Source organism: Peromyscus leucopus, chromosome 19 (assembly GCF_004664715.2).
Source record: "Peromyscus leucopus breed LL Stock chromosome 19, UCI_PerLeu_2.1, whole genome shotgun sequence".
Lineage (NCBI taxonomy): Eukaryota > Metazoa > Chordata > Mammalia > Rodentia > Cricetidae > Peromyscus > Peromyscus leucopus.
Window position 1 is genome coordinate 82,515,628 of NC_051079.1, and position 10,554 is coordinate 82,526,181.

At 46.0% G+C, this 10,554-nt stretch overlaps 1 long non-coding RNA gene across 1 annotated transcript; it reads left to right on the forward strand.

The window, feature by feature from the left end:
- The first annotated feature begins 1,360 nt into the window (after positions 1–1,360).
- Positions 1,361–5,723, forward strand: LOC119086239. The gene is made up of 2 exons (XR_005089462.1): positions 1,361–1,694; positions 5,382–5,723. It is a non-coding gene; the product is annotated as an uncharacterized LOC119086239 (long non-coding RNA).
- Positions 5,724–10,554: the final 4,831 nt, after the last annotated feature.

Below are 10,554 nucleotides of genomic sequence, written 5' to 3' on the forward strand. Positions count from 1 at the left end.
CCTGCACACTGCCATGCTCCCTGTCATGATGATAATGGACTGAACCTATGAAACTGTAAGTGAGCCACCCCGAATTAAATGTTTTCTTATGAGTTGCCATGGTCACCGTGTCTCTTCACAGCAATAAAAACCCTAACGATGGCAGCACATATGCCTGATTTTAGCCTCAGAGTGCCCCACATCAGCCTTGAAGAAACCCTGACTTGCTCTGTCTGAGCTTTGGTCCCCTAATGAAGTAGACTAGGTTTTATATAGCATACATGTTCTAGCGTATTGCAGGAATGGTCACAGACATGCATGAACAGACATGCAGATATACACCATGCACATAAATTTCACACACACACACACACACACATACACATGTACATATACACTCGGTGTAGTTCCTCCGTACAGAATGTGATTCAAATACAACCCTGCCTTGTAAAATAACTAAGATATTGCTTCACTCGGAACCAAAGAGAAAAAGCAAGAGAGGAAGAAAGGGGAGAGGAGAGGAAGAGCCCTTGACTGCCAACACCGGATCAATGGCTCTTAATCTCTGGTGGCCTCTGAATTACTCAGAGAGCTTGAGAAGAATGCGGTTCTTGGCTCCCACACCAGGAAGTGTGATTTAGAGGGTCTTGTGTGACTATAAATCCGTGTTTATAACCAGCACCCTGCTTGATTCATAAGCTGAAAATCCAGGGGCTGAACTGAGACTGCTGCTGAGCCTGCCACATTACTACTAAGTGTCCTTCAGGGTGTCCTCTGAGAACCAGAGTAATGCCCAGGATGTACCAGGGAAGCTCTGGGACAGTTCTGTCCATCTCTGTCTATGCTGCTGTCCCCAACCTGATGTACAACCCACACCCCATCCCGGGACTGTTCACAACAAGCCCCAAGATTACTCTAGTCCTCAGCTCACAACCTGTCCTCCAGGGAACACTCACCCACGTGCAGCAGGTATTTCAACCTGTTCAGCAGCCTCCCTTGTCATGTGGCTGCCTCTGATGCTCCAAACGGGACCTACTCAAATCCACCCCCATGGTATCACCGTGCTTGCTTTCTTTTTTCTTTTCTTTTTTTATTTTTTTTGTTACTATAACAGAATGGTAAGAATGGGTAATTTAATACAGAGACGGTGGTTCATTTGGTTCACAGTTCTGGATTTGGGAAATCCAAGAGTGGTTTTGCATTTGCTTGGCCCCTGGTGAGGGTTTCACATTGCAGTAAATGAACAGGGGTAAGCAGGCACTGGGAATCAACACCAGGAGCCAGCTTACTTCCTGACACCCTGCTCTTAGGGATGAGTAAAGCCAGAAAGGCATTCATCCTCCTCAGTGACATCATAAAGGCCCACTAAGGACAGCGAAGTCCACCAGGAATTGAGAGAGGAAAGACCCCAGTGCAGGATCATCCACCACAGTCTCTCTTAGCATCTCCACCTACAGTGTCTTGTTCAGCATAGCTCCTGACCCACACTGAGCCAACTCACATGCTGACTTGGGTGAGCCGGAAGTCAGTGTGTTGGTTACTTTTCTTATTGTTGTGACTGAACACCAGACAAGAAGCAAGTTAAGAGACGGATGGTCTGCGCTGGCTCACAGTTGGAGAGTCTCCTCCATCATGGTGGGGAAGCCTTGCTGCTTAGAGCATGTGGCTTGCCAGTAAGAACTCGGAGGCTATTTTCACACTTCTTGGAAGATCAGGTAGGTAGCAGTCAGCATGAATTGGGAATGAACCTTCAAAGCCTGTCCTTCAGTGATGACTTCTTCCACCCAGGCCCCACCTCCTGAAAGTTCTAGAACTTTCCCAAACACCACCGTCAGCAGCAGTTCAGTGTTCAAACCTGAACCTGCACAGGATGTTTCATATACCATCCTTAGCAGCTACGTAAATCACACTTGTTTTCTTTCTAGGTGAGTAGAGATGTATACTACAGAAGATCGGTGTTCAATTAGATGTGATTCCACCACATGAACCAGAGAAGAGGAGGAAGGAATGGGGAAGAAATACGGGTGGCGAGTTCTGGCCCTCTCCCTCCGCTCTCACCTTTCAGTCCTCTGCTCTGCCCAGTGTCTTCTCTGAGTTCACCCGCCCTCTTTCCCCAGAGTACATGGGTAGTCATGAGTCAAGGCTGGTGGAACAGCATACCGCAACTGACCAGCTTACGTAACAGAAAACTGATTTCTGTAACTGGACACCCAAGATCAAGGTGTTAGTGACTGGTTCCATCTGGGGCCTCTTCCCATAGCTTGGACATAGTGACTTCTTCCTGGGTGCTTACCTGGTGTTCTGGTTGGGTTTTGTCCACTTGACCCAACCCAGCACATATCTTGGAAGAGGAAATGGTAACTTAGAAAATACCTTCATCAGATTGGGCTGTAGGCAAGTCTGTGGGGCACTCTCTTGATTAATGATTGATGTGGGAGGGCCCATGCTGCTGTGGCTGGTGTCGCTCTTGGTCAGATGATCTTGTACAAGAAGGCTGAGAAAGCCATTAGGATCAAGACAGTAAGCAGCGCTATTCCATGTCTTCTGCTTCAGTTCCTGCCTCCAGGGTCCTGACTTCAGATTCCTGCCTTGACTTCCTTCAATGATGAACTGTGAAGCAGAAGTGTGAAAAGCCAAATAAACTCTTTCCTCCCAAAGTTGCTTTGGGTGTCTTATCACAGCAATAGAAACCATAACTAATATACATGGTCACCCTGCGTGCATGTCTGTGCCCTGATCTCCTGTTGTAAGGAACCCTGGCACACAGGCAGCCACAGCCATATGACGTGGGAGAAATAATGTCCATTCTCCTGTCACAGAACATTCAGCCCAGTCACCCATAAGGAAACTTTCCCCAAGGTCTGAAGAGCATCCACCTCTGTGCCTGGCTCTGATGTTCACATTCTGAAGCCAAGAAAAAGTACTGCTCAGAATTATTGCTTAAAGAGTTGGAGTTTTTACTGGAGTTATATAAAGCCAGTGATGTCGGAGTAGTGCATGAATCACAGGAAAGAGCCCTGATTATTTTTTACCCAGTATCTGGCAGTATTCTATGATAGATACATGCAATGGATCCTCAAGTGCAAACTCCCCCAGTGCTATTTCAGAGTTACTAAAGACCTCCATTGCCAGAACTTGCTAGAAGAAATAGCCCATCTTCTCTCTCCTGTCTGGCCTCAAGAGTGCATGGATGCATCCAGGATCCTAAGCCCTGTCTTTCAGAGGACAACATGTTCTTGCTTCCCAGGGACAAACAACTCCAAAATTCAGGGAGAACCCTTCTCATTCTAAGCAAGTTAACAAAAATGAGTCTAAATATCAAGTGATGTAGAGGAGGTGATAATGTGAGTCCCTTGTACATCCTGGAAGGATTGCAGAGAGTGTACAACTCAGAAAGCATGCTGGTCATTCTTTGGTAGAGCATAGAAATTTACATGTGTGTCTGAGAAGATATCCAGGGGGACACTTACCAGATTCATTTGCCACAATAAAAAGCAGGGGGAACCATTCAGGAAGAGGAAGAAGGAGAAAGGAGGAGGAGGAGAGAAGAAGAAGAAAAGAAGACGATGGAGAAGAAGAAATGAAGGCGTCGTATCGAAATGTATCAGGCATATGAATCTTAAATTTACAATATGGACTTGAGCAAACAAACAATGTGGCTAACATGCATAAAAGCATCGGCACAGCAAGGCTGAAAGAACTGGCCCTGAATGGCTATTTGCAAAGCGGGTTCTTGGCTAAATGTCTATGAGTTTAGGTTCTAAGAGTTGCAACTACTTCTTTGCCAATAAGAGTGGCTCAGCACACCTAACCTGAGTAGAAAATGTGTTTTATGCCTCGGAAAATTTTGTACCTGTCACTGGAAGGATGCCTGTGTGATCAGGCCCCTTTAGAAGCGCTGGATATCCACTGTCTTTCCTGCTGGATACTATTTCCTCACGTTGTCACAATGTGCTGCTGGGGAAATTTTGTCCTGAGTGACTCCCCTAGAGAGTCCTGCGGATCTGGTGGCTGGCTCCCCACAGTGAACCCCTTGTGCCCTTTCCCTTTTTTGACTTAATTTATCTCTTTCCCTGTAACAAGCTGTGGCCACAGAAGAAATATATACTAAGATTAGGTCCTCTGAGTATTGCCTAAGGAATCACAGAAGCCAGTTGCAGGGTTGGGGACCCACTCAGAGATGGGAGCAAAATGCAGCTCATTTAGGTTTAAAAGACACATAAAATCAGACTACGAGTTGTAACTGAGAAGTGTGTGATGCACAATTACAAAACCCCGAATGGTACATAGGTGGATACTGTCAGAGAGGTACACAAGCCTCTGCAGGGGGTTTATATCCTTTAGGTAATGGAGCAGATTGCAAACTATTAAGATTCGATGAGGCTAGTGATGGTTTCCTGTGCTTCCATAGTGTTCTCCATACCATTATATTTTAGATGATTTCATAAGGAAAAGCAGTGGAAAGCAAACAGCAGAGAATATAAGGAAGGTACCTCTGAAGCAGATCAGATGTGTCTATTTCAGTCCCAGGTCATGGTCCTTGCCCTCAGCTTCCTACAGCCCTGAAGAAGCTCAGAGACCAGAGTCCCAAGAAGTGGCATAAATCTCATGCCCAGTCCTTCCCCAAGCAGGACTGCAATTGCAGGAGAAGGAAGTAGGAGTCAGCACTCTGCCCACTCCATAAAGGTCAGAGGTTGAGCCCAGGGAGAGAGGAAATGCTCCAGACTGCAGCTCCAAGGGTGGGCACAAGATGCAATTTTAATTTCATTACCCAGCATCATTATTATTACAGACATATGCTGGACCGTTGGTGACCTTTACACATGAGAGTTTGATTGTCTTTTCCTTCAAAGGGATATGCAAAGAAAATGGCACAGAATGAGAACTGGCCTTGGATCCAGCTGTAATAAAAAATGTTAATGGTTTATTATATTTTCTCAGCACAGCTCATCCGGGAAGAGTGCAGGATAAGTCAGAAAGCACCTATTGTTCATGGGACATTCAGAAACTTTAAATGCAGGTCTTGTATTCTAAAGATCTGGATCATAAACAGACAGGTTCAATGACCTCGCACTGTGCATGGGAAGGAACAAGGGCAAAGTTGGCCTGTGTCTGCCTGTTCACCACTTCAGTATCTTCTGCCATCCCTTGGGACTAGCATGGTCCTAGAGAACATATTCTGAACTAAACAAAGCCAATGGTGACCATGTAGCAGGTAGCTAGCCAATCTCTTCACCAGCCAAGAGTCAGTTTAGAAGTCACACCTTTAATATGCACCTCTGTTCCACCATGGGAATAATCCTACTGCCTTCTGGCCATGCTGGGATTTCTTCGAAGCAAAAGTCTGCTTCTGCATCGCTGTGAAGGCAACAAAAATTTGCATCTCTGTTCTCCTCCTCCAGGTATCAACACCAGTGGGCAGGAATGGCTGCTGCTCTCTGGACCTATGCTGTACTCCAAGGATGCGCAAAGGCAGTGTGAGCACATGCAAGGGTGCTGGTGCACACCTTTATGGGCCAGGAACTCCCCTAAGAGCTCTGACTTGAGAACAGTTCACCAGATTGCTGGCTCTTACAGGATGCAGAGGATTTCCCTGCTTGTTCATGCTTGCCCTGGCACCTTCCAGGCATTTCTCTAGTGGTCTCCAACATTCACATCTGACCCTACCCTTACATCTGCTTCTTAGAAGATGTGGGTAGTACAACTGTATTTTTCAATACTCATAAAGAACAAAAATCAACAATGAAGTGAAAATATTCTTCTTCAATGAGTAACTGGGGAAAACATTTTCTTGGGGGAAAACATTAGTTTTATGTAGTAATCTACAAGGAAAAGCAAACTGTTCTTTGGTATCTGTAACTGAAAAAGTGATTATAGAATAAAATATGTTGTGTGGTCAGGGCACTGTTTGCACTGCTCATAACATGCTTTATTTTCAACAGCATTTCTTTATGCATGGAGAATCAGCAGTCAACGTAAAATCAGTGAGACTGTGCAATGTGAGATATCATTAGTACCTTAGTTTCTACCCCATGTGTTGAGTCATGCTGGCTGCTCTGGGGCCCTCGCACACCAGCAGCAGATAGAACATGAGCTCTGAGTGACCACCCAGATCCCAACTGTGCCCACAGAGGCATTGTCCCTGGGGGGCTAAGTGTGTCATATGTGTGTGTGTGTGTGTGTGTGTGTGTGTGTGTGTGTGTGTGTGTGTACTGTTGCTGTAGTGGTATGTACCAACACCTAGTTTTCAGCACTGACCACATGAGCTGATTTTTAACATTCATAGATTGAAGAACATAACCCATTGTGCTGGGTCAGTCCAGAGCTCCTGACTGCTCCCTGGGGGAATCTCCAGAGAGGAGTCAGGAGCCACAGGTAGCCCTTGGTGTGGGACTGATTTTGTATCAGCTCCCTTTCCCAGCCATGCACCATGTGGATATCCATGTTGATTCTGCAGTCTTCTCCTCTGCCTACTGCCTCTAGTGACTAGATCAGTCCCCCTGTCCACCTTCAGCCAACGGTGATGATAGCCAAGACTATTGTGGCTTAGATCTTCAAAGCTCATGCACTACAGGTCTGGCACACGACACATCAGTTTTCACAGACGGGGCCTTGGGAGGTGGCTGGATCATGATATCTCTGACCTCACCAGTGGTTTTAGACACTTACAGATCTGTAGTTTCACGGGTTTTTGAGAAGGGACTTTGTCCTAAAAAGGAGCTGTCTCTTTGCTTCTTGGGCACCATGAGGTAAGCTGCTTTGCTCCATACACTATGCCCAGGCCTGAAGGTAATGGGGACCAGCTGTCACGCTGGGTCCTCTGAAACCATGGGCCAAAATCAATGGTTTCCTCCTTTTAGATCTCAGGTGCTTTGTCTCAGCAAAGGATGCTAACATAATTGCCCAAAATATTCCTTGAGCATTGGTTACATGCAGACTTGACACTCGGTCAGTCCACACAGTTACCACATGAGCCGGCAATGCTACCTTTTGCCATTTTCAGATAAGAAGACAGATAATGCAGATGGTAAGTGTTATCTTTGTTGGGTTTTTATTGCTGTGATAAAACACTGTCACCAAAAGCAACTTCTGGAAGAAAAGGTTTATTTTGCTTACACTGCCGCATCACAGTCCATCCTCAAAGAAATCAAGACAGGAGCACAACACAAGCACCTGGAGGCAGGAACTGAGGCAGAGTCACAGAAAAGTGTTACCTGCTGGCTTGTTCCACACGACTTGCTCAGCCTGCCTCCTTATATCATGGAGGACCACCAGGGCTGGGCCCTCCCACATCAATCACTAATCAAGAAAATACCCTGCACAGACCTGCCTACATATGAAAGTATGTTCTCAGCTAAGATTCCTTTCTGACAGATGTGTCTAGATTTGTGTTGAGTTGGCAGTAGCCAACCAGCACAAGTACCTTATCTGGGTCACACAGTAAAAATGAGCAGAATGGGCCTAAACCAGAATGTCTGTGGCACGAGCATCTGCCTTTTATCAATTCCTCTGCAACTCAACTTTATGTTTTTTAAAGTGACCAAGAGCCAGGGGCTAGAGAGATGGATCAGTGGTTAAGAGTACTGGCTGTTCTTCCAGAGGACCCAGATTCAATTCCCAGTACCCACATGGCAACTCACAGCTGTCCGTAACTCCTGTTCCAGGGCATCAAATATCTTCACACAGACATACATGCCTGCAAAACACCAGTTCACATAAAATACAAGTAAATTGTTTTTTAAAAGTGACCAATAGCCTTAATTATCTTTGTGTTTGGTTTCATAGTTTCATGTGTTAATCCCACCAAATGCCAGTAAAGACCACTGACCCAAATTTTGGTCAGATTAAGCAAGCTTTAACTTTGTGCACAACAAAGCCAGTCCTGCAGCTAACATAGGGTAAAAGGGCCAACCAAAGAAACACACCCTAACCCTGAAACCACAGTCAAAGAAACCCACCCTAACCCTGAAACCACAGCCAAAGAAACACCCTGACCCCTAGAAACCACAGCAAAGAAACACACCCTAACCCTGAAACCACAGCCAAAGAAACCCACCCTGACCCTGAAACCACAGCCAAAGAAACCCACCCTGACCCTGAAACCACAGTCAAAGAAACCCACCCTAACCCTGAAACCACAGCCAAAGAAACCCACCCTGACCCTGAAACCACAGCCAAAGAAACCCACCCTGACCCTGAAACCACAGCCAAAGAAACCCACCCTGACCCTGAAACCACAGCCAAAGAAACACCCCGACCCTGAAACCACAGCCAAAGAAACACCCTACCCTGAAAACAAAAAAAAAAAAAAAAAAAAAAAAAAAAAAAAAAAAAAAAAAAAAAAAAAAAAAAACCGAAAACAGCAAAGAAACACGCTTTGGTCCTGAAACCAAAGCCAGCAAAAGAAACACACCCTAGCCCTGAAACTAGAGTCAAAGGTTAAAAAGGGCCAGTGAAAGAAACATACTTTGGCCCTGAAACCAGAGCCAAATCTGCCCTGACCAACTGAACATAAAACCAACCAATCCCTGAGCACGAAATCTAGTCACTCTGAGCTTGTCCAAGCACAAGGGGATGGAAATCTGACCAATGCCCTCCCTGAATATCTTGTCCCTGGAAACACTCTGCCCCTAAGAAGCCCTACGTAAGCCCCTCCGCCTGCCCAGCTGGCAGCTCTCCTCCTCCACCCTGGCAGAGGCAGCCGCTCTCCTGGATTCCTCCTTCCCAACTAAATCTCTTAAAAGAGTTTTGGGTGAAGCTCTTCTTTCGCTGGCCCAGAGGAGAATCTCTGCTGGGAAGCTCCCTTAGGGGAGCAGAGCAGAAGAAGCAGATGATACCTCTGCTGGGAAATTCCCTCAGGAGCAGAGCTCGGCTGTAATGGCTCTCTCTCAGAGAAGATCAGGATGGCCACATCCTGCAGAGAGACTTCCCCCACCAGACCTCAGCTTCAGGTAAAAGCCTGACTTCCTGTCGAGTCAGGATACCTTTCTCCTCACAGCTGTAGGTATCCAAGACACCTTCCCTTCGCAGCTGTAGGTACATACAGTCTGACTTCCTGACTAGTCAGGATACCCCTATCTCCAGAGCTGCCGGTATCCAAGATACCTCCCTTCGCAGCTGTAGGTACAGCCTGACTTCTCGACACGTCAGGATACCATCTCCCCGTAAAGTGGGATTCCAGAGATCATCAGTGAGTTAGTTTTCTAGGTTCCATTTCTACGGCAAAACCATAAACTAAGGGCTTCCATTAGGAATTTGGCACCATATGAAATTAGTTGTCAAACAAAATACAGAAGCAGATAACAATTTAGGATTATTTGGCAGAACATCTTGTTCTGGAAAGGTGGAGGCGAAGGCATCGTCAGGAACAAGTCAAATTCCAGGAAACAGGTTAAGGCAGGATCAGGATATGGAACATGACATACTCCAGAAATTTAAGTTTTACAGTGGACTTATTTTGTTCTGGTAATAAGAAGGCTTCTGATCTTAAGGTGGAATTGGGGTGGTCCATCACGTGATGGAACAAAATAAGATTTAGGCTACATTTCTAGTCAGGATGATGTCATCCCAAAGAAAGAATCAACCCATTCCAGTGAGCAAGTTGCTGCCTTCCAGTGGTGGTCTCCCCACTCACAGAGAGGTGTTTATAAAGAAGCCTACTACTCAGAATATGCTAAAAATAAATGTTTATCCACCAGCCAAGGCCACCTTTCCCAAACCAAATGGAAAACCATGTCTATCATCTTGAGTGACTGGCAAATCCCTGACCAAACTGAGGCAAGGGACCAAGTGACTGGGACGGACTTCCTGACCAGCAGCAAGTGGTATTCGCATAGCTGGGCAGAGTGATTGTCCGTCGCCTTCTGTGTGTTCCAGGCGAGACACCATGGATTCGGTCTTCAGTCAACGGCTGACACCACACATTTTAACTAAATGGATTCTTCAGCATGTGCGATTGTTTAGATTATTTCACCATCAAATGATCAGATGGAATCTATTGTGCAACATGCAGAAGGCTCCTAAGCTGTTCTGGATAAAGAGACACTGTGGGAGAAAGAGCAGGCCTCGCAAAGGCCTCCAGCTTCCATTAATCACGGATTTCATGTTCCCAGTCAGAATTCTAGGTGTGGTGCATAACACGTACCAAGTAGACAGGATGCCCAAACACCTTGACCATCAACCAAGATTCAGTTTGTCACTCCCAAGTCCTGTCAGTCTGCTCAGCCCACAGGAAGTCTGTTTCCTCTCCTATATGATCATAGCAGTTTGAAGAGCCTTGCAGAGCCCCTGGAAAGTAGTGTATGTTTAACAGATACAGATTCTTTCTACGGGAAAGTATTGAATGAGGCTGCGGTGTGTGGGCCTGCAGTGTCCGTGGGCAATTCCCTTGCCCTTGTCCACTTCTGACCTCCTTGGTGTTCCGGTATCATCCATGTCTGCTGGTAATTGTTTTATTCCCAGTATCTTCAAAGAGAAGTCAGAATTATTAACTTTATGGATGTCACCAAACTATATCTCTAAGTGAAGGGGAGAGCTTGATGAGATAAATGGAAGGTAACAGCCACTGAGCCAGGC